General features: G+C 40.3%; 1 protein-coding gene across 1 annotated transcript in view; it reads right to left on the bottom strand.

Moving 5' to 3' along the window:
* The window catches only part of LOC126195468 (uncharacterized), a 661,177-nt gene that overhangs the window by 482,762 nt on the left and 161,312 nt on the right, over positions 1 to 17,103 (bottom strand). The window lies entirely within an intron of this gene.

Below are 17,103 nucleotides of genomic sequence, written 5' to 3'. Positions count from 1 at the left end.
ACCTCGTCATTCCTTCGTACTTCCGTGTCTCACTTCTTTGCGTATCGATTCTTCCTGACTGATATCTTAAACTTCAGCCTACTCTTCATCGCTACTATATTGTGATCTGAGTCTGTATCTGCTGCTGGGTACGCCTTACAATCCAGTATCCAATTTCGGAGTCTCTGTCTGACCATAATGTAATCTAACTGAAATTCTCCCGTACCACCCGGCCTTTTCCTAGTATACGTCCTCTTCTTGTATTTCTTGATCAGAGTATTCGCTGTTACAAGTTTATTACAGAACTCAATTAATCTTTCTCCTCTCTCTTCCCTTGCCCCAAGCCCATATTCTCCTGTAACATTTTCTTCTACTCCTTCTGCTACATCTGCATTCCAGTCCGCCGTGACTATTAGATTTTCATCTCCCTTTCCATACTGTATTACCCTTTCAATATCCTCATACACTTTCTCTATCTCTCCGTCTTCAGCTTACGACGTCGGCATATATACCTGAACTATCGTTGTTGGTGTTGGTTTGCTGTCGATTCTTATAAGAATAACCCTATCACTGAACTGTTCACAGAAACACACTCTCTGCCCTACGCTCCTATTCATAACGAATCCTACTTCCTTTATACCATTTTCTGCTGCTGTTGATATTACCCTTTACTCATCTTACGATATATCCTTGTCGTCTTTCCACTTCCCTTCACTGAGCCCTACTTTATCTAGATTGAGCCTTTGCATTCACCTTTTCTGATTTTCTAGTTTCCCTACCGCGTTCAACCTTCTGACATTCCACGCCTGACTCGTAGAATGTTACTATTTCGTTGATTATTCAGTCTTTTCCTAATGGTAACTTCCCCCTTGGCAGTCCCCTCCAGGAGACCCGAATAGTGGACTACTCCGTCATCATTTGCCAATGGAGAGATCATCGTGACACTTCTTCAATTACAGGCCACATGTCCTGTGAATACACGTTATGTGTCTTTAATGCAGTGGTTTCCATTGCCTTCTGCATCCTCATGCTGTTGATCTTTGTTCATTCTTCCGCCTTCAGGGGCAGATTCCCACCCCTAGGGCTAGAAAGTGCCCTGAACCTCTGTCCGATCCTCCACCCTCTTTGACAAGGCCATTGGCAGAATGAGGGTGACTTCTTATGCCAGAAGGCTTCTGACCGCCAATGCTGTTTATTAATCAAAATTTAAGCAACTGCGGGGTTCGAACCCTGGACCAAGAATCTTTTGATTGCGAATCAAAGATGGTACCCCAAAATCACGGGTGAGATTTGACGAAATTTAGTGGTAAAGGATGAGCAAAATTGTCCGAAAAGTAGCAGTAGGCTATAAGGAAATGTGGATAACATGACATACGTACAAGAACCAAGAGGGGACAATAAGACTGGAAGAGCAAGAAGACAGTGCTCTGATTACAAACAGTGAACGGCAGTGAAACTTTCTGGCAAATTAAAACTATGTGCCAGACCGAGACTCGAACGTGGGACCTTTGTCTTTCGCGGGCAAGTGCTCTACCATCTACCAGGTCCCGAGTTCGAATCTCGGTCCGGCACACAGTTTTAATCTGCCAGGAAGTTTCATATCAGCGCACATTCCGCTGCAGAGTGAAATTCTCATTCTGGAAACATCCCCCAGGCTGTGGCTAAGTCATGTCTCGGCAATATCCTTTCTTTCAGGAGTGCTAGTTCTGCAAGGTTTGCAGGAGAGATTCTGTAAAGTTTGGAAGGTAGGAGACAAAGTACTGGCAGAAGTAGAGCTGTGTGAACGGGACGTGAGTCGTGCTTGGGTAGCTCAGATGGTAGAGCACTTGCCCGCGAAAGGCAAAGGTCCCGATTTCGAGTCTCGGTCCGGCACACAGTTTTAATCTGCCAGGAAGTTTCATATCAGCGCACACTCCTCTGCAGAGTGAAAATCTCATTCTGGAGTGAAAGACAGTGATGCAGACTTTCGCATCTGCTGTTCAATCTGTACATCGAAGAAACAATGACGGAAATAAAAGGAAGGTTCAAAATTCACGGTGATAGAACATCAATGATTCACATTGCTGGCCTCAGTGAAAATCAAGAAGAATTGCAGGGGATGTTGAAGGAATATACAGTAGTTGAGCACAGAATACCGTCCGAGAGTAAACCGAAGAAAGACTAAAGCACTGAAGAGCAATAGACATGGGATTAGCGTTGACTGTAACATCGAAACTGGAGACCATGAAACAGACAAGTTAAGAAATTCTGCTACATTCGAAGCAAAATAAGACATGGCGGACGAAGTAAGAAGCACATAGAAAGCAGACTAGCACAGGCAAAGAGGGTGCCCTGATCAAAAGTAGTCTGCAAGTATCAAAATAGATTTTAATATGAGGAAGAAATTTTTGTGCACTTACATTTGGACCACAAAAATGTAGAGTAGTGAATCATGGATTGTGGGAAAACCGGGAAAGAGGAGAATCGAAGTGTTTGAGATGTGGAATATTTGGCATTTCTTGATTAGGTGCACTGATAATATCCTGCAGAATCGTGATGAGAGGAACAAGTAGGATGGGGTAGGATTGACAGAGCATATGTTACGACATCAGAGAATAACGTCCATGGTACTAGAGGGAGCTGTTGTACAGATCAAAAATTGTAGCGGAGGACAGAGATTGGATTGCATCCAACAAATAACCGAATATGTAATGTGCAAGCAGTACTCTGATATGTACAGATTGGCAGAAGAGATGAATTCGTGGTGTACCACATCACAGAAGACCTAAAATTAACTTTTGAATAATATCCGATTACACGCAACAAAGGACCTTGTTTCATTAATCTGACAAGGATAAGTGTACCCATAAATAAACATTTCTACAGTTGCATTACTAACCATCTTTAAGATCAGTTCGTTCCCAGAAATTTTAAATTCTTTCATCATCACGCTCCATAATAAAGAAGCTGCTTACCATAAAAGGAAAAATAAGACAACACTACGAGCCATTACAATAGCAATTTTACTGTGTACATCTACATCTACATGGATACTCTGCAAATCACATTTAAGTGCCTGGCAGAGGGTTCATCGAACCGCAATCATAGTTCTCTAGTATTCCAATCTCGTATGGCTCGCGGAAATAATCAACACCTGTATCTTTCCGTACGAGCTCTGATTTCCCTTATTTTATCTTGTTGATCGTTCCTCCCTATGTAGGTCGGTGACAACAAAATATTTTCTCATTCGGAGGAGAATTTCGATGACTGGAATTTCGTGAGGAGATTCTGTCGCAACGAAAACCGCCTGTCTTTTAATAATGTCCAGCCCAAATCCTGTATCATTTCCGTGCCACCCTCTCCCATATTTCGCGATAATACAAAACGTGCTCCCTTTCTTTGAACATTTTCGATGTGCTCCGTCAGTCCTATCTGGTAAGGATCCCACACCGCGCAGCAGTATTCTAAAAGAGGACGGACAAGCGTAGTGTAGGCAGTCTCCTTAGTAGGTCTGTTACATTTTCTAAGTATCCTGCCAATAAAATGCAATCTTTGGTTAGCCTTCCCCACAACATTTTCTGTGGGTTTCTTCCAATTTAAGTTGTTCGTTATTGCAATACCTAGGTATTTAGTTGAATTTACGGCTTTTAGATTGGACTGATTTATCGTGTACCCGAAGTTTAACGAGTTCCTTTTAGCACTCATGTGTAAGAATTATTAAAGTGTTTTGGGGATGAAAGTGTTCTCTTTGAAATACAAAGCGGTTTTAGGATAGAAGTGACACCGTTTTTTAAACCGTAGGCTGAGTATTCTGTCGTGTGTATCAGAGCACACAAAATAATTTTAAAGAAAGAGATGAGGTTCTGCGTAAGAAATTGCATGAAAGGTAATGGCCTCAAGCAAACACAGCCGTTTGCAAAGTGAGGATACTGAAACTGTAGAACAGCAGTCTTAAATACATGCCGACTAGTCTACTATAATAGACTACAAAGCGTCAGCAACCTCTCTGCATTACATATCCGCCGAGGCTAATTTATCTGGTATCACCATATTATGACTCCGATAAATGGTACGCGATTTTCTAGAATCGAAGTGCTTCTATAGCGCTGGACGCTTAAAGTATCAAATTGGCAGTTACCACTTGAATATCAGTGTATGACGATTTCTTCAAGTAATAGGATACAGCGGAAGTGATACAATTTGTTTCGGTTCGATCCACAGACTGTTCTTCGGTTTTCTGTTCCCTCGTCCGCTTATAGCATCTGTCTCGGACCTCGTCAGTCCAAAAAGTATCGAGAGTGGTTTAACAGGAAAACAGCGATAAGTTAAGATGGTGGTAGTAATGCTTGTTCTACGTGGTGTCCTCCCACTTGTGTACCACGCATAGGATGTACATACAAGCATGTGAAACTGTCAGAAAAGTCCGTTCTCTGGAATGTTTTTCAACCCACGTGTCATATTGACACCTTCCTCCGTCTTGGCGAACCATCAGAGACCCATTCTGTACTTTTTCGTTCTGTGGCAGGCTCGCATTAATAACACCAAAAATCGTGAACCGTGATGACTTTCTTTTCCCGAAACGAACTGTCCCTGTTTTTCATTTCACTCAATATGCGGCAGGTGTCCAAGCGTATTTGTTCTTCTTAAGGAATTAAGGTGTGCGGCAAGAACTTTTTCTCTTCAGCATACATTCTGGAGAATGTCCTGAAGACGTGATTTGGAGAGATTTTCAGTTTGCAACTCCATTGTGATACAAGAACGTTGACATACTAGGACCGCACGTCCCCTACTTAACAGCGTATGCCAACATCAGACGGACCGAAGATTCATATGAACTTTCATAGTTGTTAGTTCAAGTTGCCACAGCAAGCACTGTGCTGACGTCGCTTGAAATAAAACCAATCTCCGAACTTTTAAGACAGATTGTAAGAAAAGCGAAATTGTACTTTGGTTCGGGGTCCATGTTAAATCACAAACACTCCACAAAGGGCTGGATGAGTCAATTCAGAGCACCATTAGTTCGATTTTTTTTAAGTATTGTTTTGATAAAAGTTGCTGCTAGTCATCGCTCTATTACTGTGGACGCTGATAACTGGGAAACGTTACACTTTAACGTGAGACGTAAGGATGCTCTGAGAGATGAAATTCATTTACATGATTAACATTAACTTCTATGTTTCACACGAGATAGTGCGATGCATATGGAGTGCACATAAAGTCTGAGTACATAGTTTCTGTATCATTCCTGTTGAGTTGATGGGTAGAGCGGGAGAGGGACATTCAGTTCTAAGCCAGGTGGTAATTTCTCTACCTATCGAGATACACATATTTAACGTGATGTCTGTGGTGGAACTGATATATATTTCGATTTCTGAAGAAGAGACCAGCGTCAGATTTATAATAATAAACGGTCTGCGACTCATTGCTTTTTTCGTTTCGCGTAACTCATTCGAAGTTGCTGACAAATTCTGCTACACTGGCACAATTACAAAACAAACCCAGGGCCAAGTCATGTAGGTATCTTCTGTCGCCAATTAGCTTAGTAAAGCTACTAGCCTCTTCATGAAACTATGGTTAGTTCTGCCCGATAACGAAAGATATATTCTGTAATCTTGGCCAAAATTGGGCGTGAAGGACTATCTTAAACATTAGTTACTGGCTCACCGTCGGAACTTCCAATAAAAACATACGAAATTAATGTGTAATCATAAACAAATCCTTGCCAATTTTTATTCATTCATTCTAATTTTACGTTCATATTCATCGCAACATTCATCTTTCAGACGTCATTATCCACAAATATTACTAAATCATTCAGAAGTTTAACTAACCTTCATTCTGCAGTTTATTTTAACGATAAGATTTAATAATGCTCCTGACTCTAATGTAGTCCACAATGCTCCCGCTGCTTTCTGAAACAGCCATTGTCTCGCGCAGGGAACACGTAGAGTACATGCGGGCAGCTAGCTACTTCCGTAGAACTGTTTCAAAGCAACCCCGACAACGAGTTGCCTCAAACAAAAAGTAGGAGGAAAATTTCCCAACATGTATGAAATGAATCGTGCAATTTCATGCAACAAAAATTTAATAATAATTAATTACAGTAGAACACCGATTATCGGAGTTCAAATTAGCCGAGCTGTCGATTACACGAGGTTGGAATGTGCGGTTTTTGGTTTCCGATTACTGGAACTTTTTTTGATATTCAGCCACTCCCTGTTGATTATCAGAGGCCTACAGAAGACAGGCAAAATCCAATATACAGCGTCTGTCGACCCTTTTTATTGGCATTTAGGGATACTACATCGTTATTATTCCGATTCAGTTGTACATAAAAGTATTCAGTACAACTTGGTTTTATTCTAGTATGGCAATAATCGATGTCAGTATTTATAAAATACCAGCATAATTTCCTTTTTCTACTTCTAGCCTTATTTTCTGGCCAACGTTCAACCAATACCTTACCAAAAATTAATCCGTAGAAACTCAGACACAAAGTGGTTTCGCATCAGTGGAAAGCAGAAATAATAAAATACAGTGATTATGTATGGCGAGGAGCTATACCGTTCTCAGTGAGTATGATGTAGTAGTTCACACTCTTGGAGAAGAAACAAAAAAGCTTTTGATAAATTTGTAGAAAAATTTAGGTACCGTTACCGTCTTAGTTACAAAGAGGCTTCTGTTCGTGTAGAAGTAAAGAAGCATAATGCTGTTCGCATTTTCCTTGACATTGCCCTATATTAAGTGGATCATTATGGAAATTGGAATTTTCCAGCGGTAAATCCATCCACCTCACGTGGGTGAAGTCATACTTACGTCAACAGCAGAAGACAGAGGATGAAGCTAATAAAAGTTACCACAGGAATAAAACAACATTTGGAGTGGCGAAATATTAAATACGGTATTCCACAAGACGTAGTAATGCGCACTGTATTGAACAACATAAATGATTCACAAAGACATTGCAGGGCTCTTCAAAAACTGTGGTGTTTGCTGATGATACAAGTTCGGTGGTAGAAAGAATAAACACCCTCGTACCGGACACAGCCAGGTGAATAGTGAAAGAGGCACACACCTGGTCAATAGTAAACAGTTCGAATACCAATCTTCCAAAAATTCATTTTATGCTATTCCAAGCAAATAAAAACAACTTAGACGTCCCATAAATTGAGGTCAATGGACACACACACACACATACACACACACACACACACACACACACACTAAATGACACTTCTTGGCTGAAATTTCCTTGCAGCCCCATAGATAACATACAGAGCAGGCACCAGCACATGGATAAGTTAACAAAATACCTCAAACCTGTCAGCATTTCGAATAGAAACCTCATTATATAGTGTGGTATACGGAATATAACTTTCACTCTTACTGCACAATGTCATAAGCTTATCAGGCAATGCACGTAAAGGAAAAAAAATCGTTTAACAAAACCAAGGTGTAAGTAATTAGGTAAAATTGGTAACCGAAAGTGTGATGGAAAGCTCATGAGGGTAGTAATGGTTCTTACACTTACGTGGCAATATATTTATTCGCTAGTTGCAATTGTTGCTAACAATATAGGTGAATTTAGGATGAAATTTAAAATTTATAACCATAATACTAGCATTATAAATAAGTTTCTCGAAGAGTGTAACCCACTGTCTACGATTCCGAATCGAGTTTAATATTGTGATACTAAAATCTTTCACAGGCGGTCAGCAAACATCAGCCAGGAAATTGTAAATATCAAAATATTCAAAACTAAAATAAAAAAGTGTCGTATTAGTTGTTTCTTCCTTAATTTATCACAATATGAATGGTGAGCGTAAATTTCGCTTAACAGAAATGTTCGTAATAAACACATTTATGACTTAGTCAACATTCACTTGGGGGTAGGTAAAAACACGTTGCCGTGTACGTCATTGCAATTTTCGGACGAAAAGTTATCAGCAGACGACGTAGCAGCTGCTCTGTTTTGGGAATAATTTAAAAACTTTGCAGATATAATGGGCCACATAGCTTATCGTTGCCATAGTTTTCATGATGTGAGTATAGTTTTTAAAGCACTGGCACACCCAAACTGTAGAGTCGCCAAAAGCGTGAAGACCGATGGACAGTAATAGCGCGTGCAAACTGTGGTGTCACCGCCAGACACCACACTTGCTAGGTGGTAGCCTTTAAATCGGCCGCGGTCCGTTAGTATACGTCGGACCCGCGTGTCGCCACTATCAGTTATTGCAGACCGAGCGCCGCCACACGGCAGGTCTAGAGAGAATTCCTAGCACTCGCCCCAGTTGTACAAGCGACTTTGCTAGCGATGGTTCACTGACAAAATACGCTCTCATTTGCCGAGATGATAGTTAGCGTAGCCTTCAACTACGTTATTTGCTACGACCTAGCAAGGCGCCATTATCAGTTACTATTGATATTGTAAATAATGTACAGACAAGAGCTACGTTCAACATTAATGGATTAAAGTTAAGTATTCCACCATCTGCGTCCGTTTTTCTAAGTTCTAATTTCCTTGTCCTGTTCCAGACCTCACGCCAGCCTGCGTGAGCTTAAACGCGTGCCTTTCGGCTTCCTCTAAAATTCGTGGGTTGGCTCTCCTGCCAATCCACAACACAAACCACTTACAGTTATAAGTAAAACTATAAACCTAAAAAACCTGGAAATCTGTCCGCTCATGTCTTCATCTGTAGTAAAAAAAATCATTGTAGCACATAGATATCTGTAGATCTCTTCCATGACAGGCTTCACAATGAGTTTTTCCTTGGACTTGAAAATAAATTTCATCTGTGAAGTTCTTCTCTTGCTGAAGAACGGTCCAACGGATTCATCGGCAACTCAGACGAAAAGTGAAAAAATAACAGCGAGGGTTTGCCACCAAACATCGCAATGCAGCAAGTAGACCAGTGAAGTAGTGGTGCGACATTATCGTGAAGTGCTACTTGAAGAACTTACTGATAACCATTGTGGTGACGCGTCTTGCAAGTATGTATACGTGCCTCCATCAAAAAATCTATATAGGACTACTTGAGAGTAGAAGCTTGAAGCACAGTTCCAGAAAACACAGTGAACTCATCGTGGAATAACTTGATGAACTCTGAAGAAGGTGGTACAACTAAGAACTTGACAGTAATGGGTAATGCTCTTCCAAATTTAGAAAATAGTATTCCCTAATTTGAAAATGTTACTGAGAAGGACGATGAAAGTTAATTGTACAAACATTCAAAACGGTTATTTCATAATCAAGGGTCCTTCCGTATGTGGCCATTCTATCAGTGACTGGTTACTTCATTAAGGTATTACGTTAAAAACGTAGACTCATATTCCGCTAGCTGACGCAGTAGTTCCCCTCTGTAATTTTGTCATTGACATATTGCAGTGATGGAGTGGAGTGTTTCTGACATGAAACCAGCTACTTTTATGTACAAAGAAACGTAAAACAGGGAATATAGTGAGCGTGTAGTTTTCGAGAAGTAATAGTTTTACCGGCAGCTTGTCACTGCTTCAGACTTGCTGAAAAATTAAGTCACGAATTTACTTCCTACAATACATTACATTTATGGTAGACATCTAGCTACAACGAAACAGAGTCCTACAAAACCAGTCAAGAAATATAGATTGTGAGGCCAGTCCAAAAAAATTGCGTCCTCCAGGAAGGATAGTCAGTAACGAAATTTTACTTAATTTTGCGTATATTAAATAGTAGTAAGAATAGATGATTCCATTTCCAGGTGAGTGAGGATATACAGAGTGCAAAATTTAATATACAGAGCTACCATCTCTGTCAGAAACAGTATAATCCGGTGGGGCATTTAATCCATCGGTGCTTACATGACATATACTTCAATTGCTTCAACTGATGTCCAAATTATCAACTAAGGCGAACAAGAGGTGATCGTAATGTGCTTCCAGTGGCACCCCATTACGCCCGTTGTGTCCGAATAACAATGATGAACGCACGACGAAGGTAAATTACGTATACTAACCAATAATCATTTTGTAAATAGACCATCTAATGTATTATATCTGACTGAACAACCGACACAGGACCATTAGGGATTTACATCACAAGAAATACTATGTACATCCAAGGCTCATTACTTTGAAACTTTATTACAGATGAGCGATATTTTATTTTGTAGAATATGTTTGAAAGCAACGTTTGCTGAAAGAATCGAAAGTATTTTCACTAAAGATTTAATAAGATCCGTAAAATTTAATTCTATTTTCAGATCTATTATTACGACTGGCAGATATCCATTTCATTATTTCACGCCATCGCAAAAGGACATAGATTCATTTTTTAATATGTCCAAAAAGGACATCTCATCTGATTCATCTGATTATTCAGACGAAGACGACAGAAGACCGACTACACCTGGAAAAGACATAGACTCTGGACGTAAACGAAAAAACTCCGATACGGAAGAACATAAAGAAATAAGTCAAATAAAAAAGCCAAAGTCAATAACTGTGACAAGCGACAACGACGATACTGACGGAATAACGATAGATGTAATAGAAATTGTAAGTTTACTTGTAAAGATAATTAATTTATTTGACGATCCAGAAGAATGTCTAAATTCATTTTATGGTTACGTGCTCACTTTGAGAAAAAATATAAAATTGAATATTTACAAACTTTACAGCAAATTGAAGGGAGAATGTGAGAAATCACCTCAAACGACATCATTAATTACTTGTGTTTCCAATTTAGAGAATTTGATTGGACGCACTCTGTGTTCATCCAACGCCAATACTCGAAGTGTTATAAAGACATTACAAATTGCGTTAGATTCTTTTGTAAACAAAGTCAAAGAAACAGATTTCTCTTCATCCTTGCCGAAAAATCAGAAACTACCTCAGAGCACATCCACGTCATCCACTGTTGCAATAGACGAAATGGATGGTGCAGATGTTACTTCAGAACATACATCACTAATAGAGTTGGGAAGCCAGAATTTACATCAGTCTTTAACACATCCAACGAACAAGGCCGAAGAAATTTATTCCAGTATTTCAGTGCAAAAAATCAATGCCATTACATCCTCTTCATGGATCGAGGAAGAACAACCATTTTATATGATTGTTCAATTTTATCCAACACAGACAATAAAACATATCAACAGATCTCAATGGTGGAGACACAAAAAGAGGGAAATGAAATTATTTGTGAATCCCGATTCAAGCCATTCTCCCTTGAATCAAGCTGTAAGGAACCTTATAGTAATATCGCAAAAACATCTGGACAGACTTACAAAAAATGGACAGCAGGTCACAAAAAAAAAAAAAAATCCTTTGAAGAACTCGTATGTATAGTAAAAAATAATTTAACTGTACCCATTAATAAAGTAATAGAAACATCTATGTGGAGATGTAATACAACACTTTGTACACTTAGTGATAAAGTATTATCAAATATTGTTAAACACATTCAAATTGAAACAAGTCATTTGAATGTAATTCAGTTGTATCAATATATATGTAATGCTCAAGGCTTCAGATATGGATACGTTCCATCGTGATGCTGAATACCGAACCACGACTCGTCTGTAAAGACGACGTGGCGTCGCCCGTCAGCGTTACTGGGCATACCACTAACGGGGCAGCTGTGTCTAATGTCAGCTCACGGTAAGACGGAACAATGATTATCTTACTGACAGTATGTGGTGCTCTGGACGTCGTCTCAGTGCAGGTGTGGATACTGCTCTTGGATGGAATGCTAACATTCACATTTCCGTCTGCAATGTACGTGATTTGGCTCATCGATCCTCCGTGGCCGAATTATCAAATTATTCCGTCTTCTCAGGCGCTAGCCACTTGCGGCTGTCGTTGAGGTCTAGAATCGTGTTAAGTAAGGTCCTCCAGAACCCGTCGATTCCATATGCGCGTGACCAATGCGAGAAGCTTTGTCGCGGAACGATAAACGTCAGTGTCGACTGGCTTACATTCTGCCACTGTCTAATTCCGCCACCTTCTTCCTCCTTGGGGGGCCGTCTATTAATTACGTGAGCGATTTTGGCGTTTCTTCGACCCCCTCTCCCTTGGTGAGATATCGTGAGATTTGGCTCGACCTCCTCACTAACTCGAGGGAGATTTTTCAAAATGCGTGTTTTTAGTGTACGCATGTTAATAGGGGCTTGACTGCGTTGAATTTACTTTGAAAAACATAATTTGCTTTATTATTTTTATTTAGTACTAGTTAATACTACACCTCTGCTGCGCTGCGTTCCGTAACTTCATCATTTCTTCCTGGCAGCACTTTATCGTGTTGCAGACGTGTCATTTCACATATGCAACATAGTAGTCATGATACCTCATTTTGAATGTGTAACAGTACTGAATGAGCCGTCGAGTAGCGAAACGGCAGGTTGGGGGGCCTGTCAGCTTGCCACTGCCAGCCGGCTTGTACGCCGCAGCGTCCGACGAGTTGCGTGTTTTGTCTGGCCGGTGTCGGCCCTCTCCTCTACGTGAGATTAGGTAGATTCGGCCGCACGTAATTAATGGACGCCCCCTTACATGAGGTGTAGAAACAGTGTTTCCACAAACAAACGAACAACATTCGAATGTGATCTCTGACTGAGAAACCGCCGCGTACAGTATTAGATGGCTTTATTACTACCTAATATGTCTGCTTGCCTAGAAATACTAACCATCTGCACATGAAAGCAGGTATTGCTCTTTATGCCAATATGAGGTCTGTGGCTTGCCACCCTCATAGTGTTGTTATTAAATGGCGGCTGTGTGCTCGTATAGGAGTTGCTATATGGTTTACGGAAAAATCAAATGCAACATGCAGATGCAGTCTTCCAGCCAGTGTAATAGAATTTTTCATTGTACCTCTCTTTTTTCGTCACATATTGGCAAATACGATACATGTTAGTTCAGAACACAGTACAGTGAATGATAATTCTAATTCAGCATTTACTGTAAATTGTGATGGTATAATTAAAATGATCCTACACAGAAATAACACATTAGAGTAACATTAGTATTATTTTCAGGAAATATAATTATTTTCCGATTTGTAATTTCATTCAAAATCATAGCCACACTTGAAATTATTAATGTCATTCTATAAGTTATTCATAGTAAGAATTATCAAAAATTATGAATTCCACAGTGAAAAATGTCGTCAAAGTACGAGCAAAAGATGGATTTATAAATTTTTCAAGTAACTGGTTCGTGAATACTAACATTTTCTTCTTTCCTTTGATACTGGCCAAAACTGAGGACAATAATTCCAAACCGTAACATGGTATGCACGTGGATCTTGGTAGCATCATTTTTAGTTCATTCTTTTCTAACGACAAAACTGAGACATTTTGTAGTTGGGGGATGTTAGACTAGATGACTCTGATAGTGGTACTCACTTTATAATCAATCATAGATTTACAAAAGTGCTGATGTATTTTGAAGACATATTTCTAGAAGCTTTCTCAGGTTCTAAGTGACGGACTTTATTAAAATTGTATAAAGCAGTCTCGATCGCAACAGATGTTTATTTTCATTGGCAACCCGTTTCGATCTCTAATTTAGATCATCTTCAGGCCGTAAACATTGCAGTACAGTAGCAACACATATTAAGAGTAATTTCAATACAAAAAGATGGGAGCGGGACTATAAACATTGAGAGTAAAAGGTACAATATTAACAACATAACATGTTAAACTCATGATTACGGCTCGTGGTTGTTTCTTCTGACCACTGGAGGCCGAATTGTGGCAGTTAGTTTCTTCTTTACTGTCGTCTATCAAAGCTGAAACACGACGATCGAATTCCAAACCGTCGGACAGCCGCCACTTCCTTAGTATTCCGTCACCTATCACGGTGTTTGCGATGGGACTCGCTAAAGTGTAACTATCGATATTGGCAAGTCATTGCCATGGTAACCAATATAGCCTTCACATATAAATAAATTAATACAAATACCCATAAGGTCACTCCACCCAGAAAACCGATCAGTCTGTAATAGCATTTCTTTATTTTAAAAAGATTATGGAAACATTTACAGTGAATCATTACGTATGTAATCTTTGTATACATTTTTGTACCTAATTTTGTTTTAAATTTTAACTACACCATTTAATCTAACATTTCTCACATAATGAGTACAACATTATGAAACTTCCCCTTTGAATGTAAAGAATGACAGTGCTGGGAAAACTCTTTCATTATTAGATTTTCAAACACCTGAGCAAAACTGAACGTACTCAGACAGTTTTTTCTTTACTTATTCTGATCATCGCTCAACTGACACACTATATTTTTAGCGCAGCGCAATCTGACTTTCAATAATCCCTACAAAAGAATGACCCTGACTAACAATAATCTATATCTTTCATGAATCACTTACCTCACAAAAATCTTCGTTACTCGAACTAGTGTAATACAGCGAGCGTCAATACTGCCAGCTAAAAAACAGATTCTACCTACTGAAGGCACTATTGATAGGCATGGTTAGCAGATGAAAGATTTTGATGGAGAACAAATAATGTATTTACCTTAATAGTGTTCAAAAGTCATATTCATAACATCCAGTGTTACAAATTTCCTTTTTCTGACGGATACACGTCCAGATCGTCCGCTCTCAAAACTCTGCCATCTCTCTCCCCACATCCACCACTGCTGGCGGCTCACCTCCAACTGCGCAACGCTACGTGCTGTTACATCCAACTGCCCAACACTACAATGGCGAATATTCCAACAATGCCAACCAGCCACAGATTGCACACAGCATAGTCAGTGATTTTCGTACAGAGCGCTACGTGGCGTTACCAACATAAAAACCTAAACAGCCTATTTACAATTGGTTGTCAATAATGTGACGCGATGGAAGAGACCCTATATACAGGGTGATTATAATTAAAGTTCAACTGTCAGACCGCTGTAGAAATAACACCATTGGTCAGAATGACGTCAAATCGCAGCGTAATATTATCGGAGAATAGGGAAAACTTACGGCAGAAGAAAAATAAATAGTTACGAAATGTAGCAATAGGTGGAGCTGTAAACGTCATAATTCAATAGTAGTCGACTACAAATGACACATGAATCATACAACAATGCCTAAGGTGTATGTCTGAGGCCAAACAAACTGTACTACTCAGTGTGCATGAGTGTACAAGTGTCATACTGTTAGTTACGGGAGCCCATCCACCACGGCAAGGTCAATTCACAGCGGATGGGAAAAATCGGTTTTTAACTTCCTCAGGCCAAAAACCGCATCAAAAGCATTACTCAAAACGGTTTATAATTGCCCTGAGGCCAAAAACCACATAAAAAGCATCAGTCACAACGGTTTATAATTGTCCAGAGGCCAAAAACCGCATAAGAAGCATCACTCGCATTGGGTTTTTATTGCCCTGAGGCCAAAAACAGCATGAAAACCATCAGTCAAACTCAAATCGGATTATTAATTTCCGTGTGACTGGCGCAGATATGCTGTCCACCGTTTTCTGCAACAAGTTGAAAACGAGCAACAGCATGTTCCACAAGTGATCGAAGTGTTTCCGGGGTCACGTTCAGAATGCGTTGCGCAGTGTGCGCCTTCAGTGGAGCTAAGTTTGCAAACGGAACACTGAACACACAATCTTTCACATAACCCCACAGCCAGAAATCACACGGATTTAGATCAGGTGATCGGGACGGCCAGGCTGTAGAGAAATGGCGGCTGATAATTCTAGCATTTCCAAAATGGTGCTTCAGAAGCTCCTTACGTGGATATGCAATATGTTTAGTTGCGCCATCTTACAAAAAAAAAAAAAAAAAAAAAAATGATCCCATCTACACATCCACGCTGTTGGGAGAGCTGGAAGACGTGGTTGCGCGTAAGACACTCATAGCGCATTCCAGTGATGGTACAGGTAACAGAACCGGAAACACCTGCCTTTTCGAAAAAATATGACCCTATGATAAGTGATGCCGTAAACCTGCACCACACAGTGATCATTTCAGGGTGAAGCGGCACTGGTTGATTTGCATGTGGACTTTCCGTTGCCCATATTCGAGAATTCTGTGTATTGACATAGGCTGTCAAATGTTCAAAATGTGTGTGAATTCCTAAGGGACCAAACTCCTGAGGTCATCGGTCCCTAGACTTACACACTACTTAAAGTAACTTAAACTAACTCACGCTAAGAACAACACACACACACACACACACACACGCCCGTGGGATGATTCGAACCATCCGAGGGAGGGGCAGCGCAATCCGTGACATGGCTCCTCAAACCACGCGGCAAGTCCGTGCGGCACATATCCTGTCGGATGGAAGTGGGCTTCGTCTGTTCACAGAAAGGTCGGTTATTGCCCACTTCCATGAGAGCAAGATATTCTAAAGCAAAGGTCCCTCTTGCTGGCGGGTGAACAGGAAGCAGCTCGTGCGCATGGGTAATTTCGAATGGACAGCAAAGGAGGATGTTTCGTCGGATTTTACGCACCATGCTCAAGGGAATGTCCAACGTTCGAGCAATTCTCTGTGCACTACACATTTGAACAGTACCATTCGTCTCCTCCTGCACTGCTGTGGCCACTGCTTCCACTGACGTCGAATCGATTCGTTTCCTACCTCTACCAGGTTGCACACCAAAAGAACCCATCTTTTAGAATTTACGAACTATTTTCTCCAGACCCACGGCAGTCTTAGGACCAATCCCTTTTCTTCAAACCCTTCAGTGTCCGGAACCTCTGGAGAGCGATGTGAGTACATTCTTGTAACACAGCTTTACAATCAGAGCGCGATCTTGCATTGAAACAGTTATGACGAACATTGCAGACCCGAAAGGAGGAAAAGCCGTGTACATGGTGTGTTTGTGTCAACTTCAATGGGTCGTGCGCATGACAGGTTTTTTTCATTTACAAATTCTAACACATACAGCGTCATTTATTGATCAATTTTCACACTATTTTTTTCTTCTGCTATGCGTTCTCCGATAATATTCCGCTGCAGTTTGATGTCATTCTGATCAGCGGTGTTATTTCTACAGCGTTTTGAAAGTTTGATTTTAGTTATAAGAACTCTGTATTCTCGAGTAATGCACCGTTATTCTTCACTTGACGTCCGTGTTCTTACGAATATTGCTCGGTTCAACACCACCAGCCGCCAGGGTGTAACACTTTATTTTTAGTATTTTATCT

The sequence above is a fragment of the Schistocerca nitens genome, chromosome 7, assembly GCF_023898315.1.
Source record: "Schistocerca nitens isolate TAMUIC-IGC-003100 chromosome 7, iqSchNite1.1, whole genome shotgun sequence".
Classification (NCBI taxonomy): domain Eukaryota; kingdom Metazoa; phylum Arthropoda; class Insecta; order Orthoptera; family Acrididae; genus Schistocerca; species Schistocerca nitens.
The sequence above is the reverse complement of the archived record's forward strand: the minus strand, read 5'-3'. Positions and strand labels throughout refer to the sequence as shown.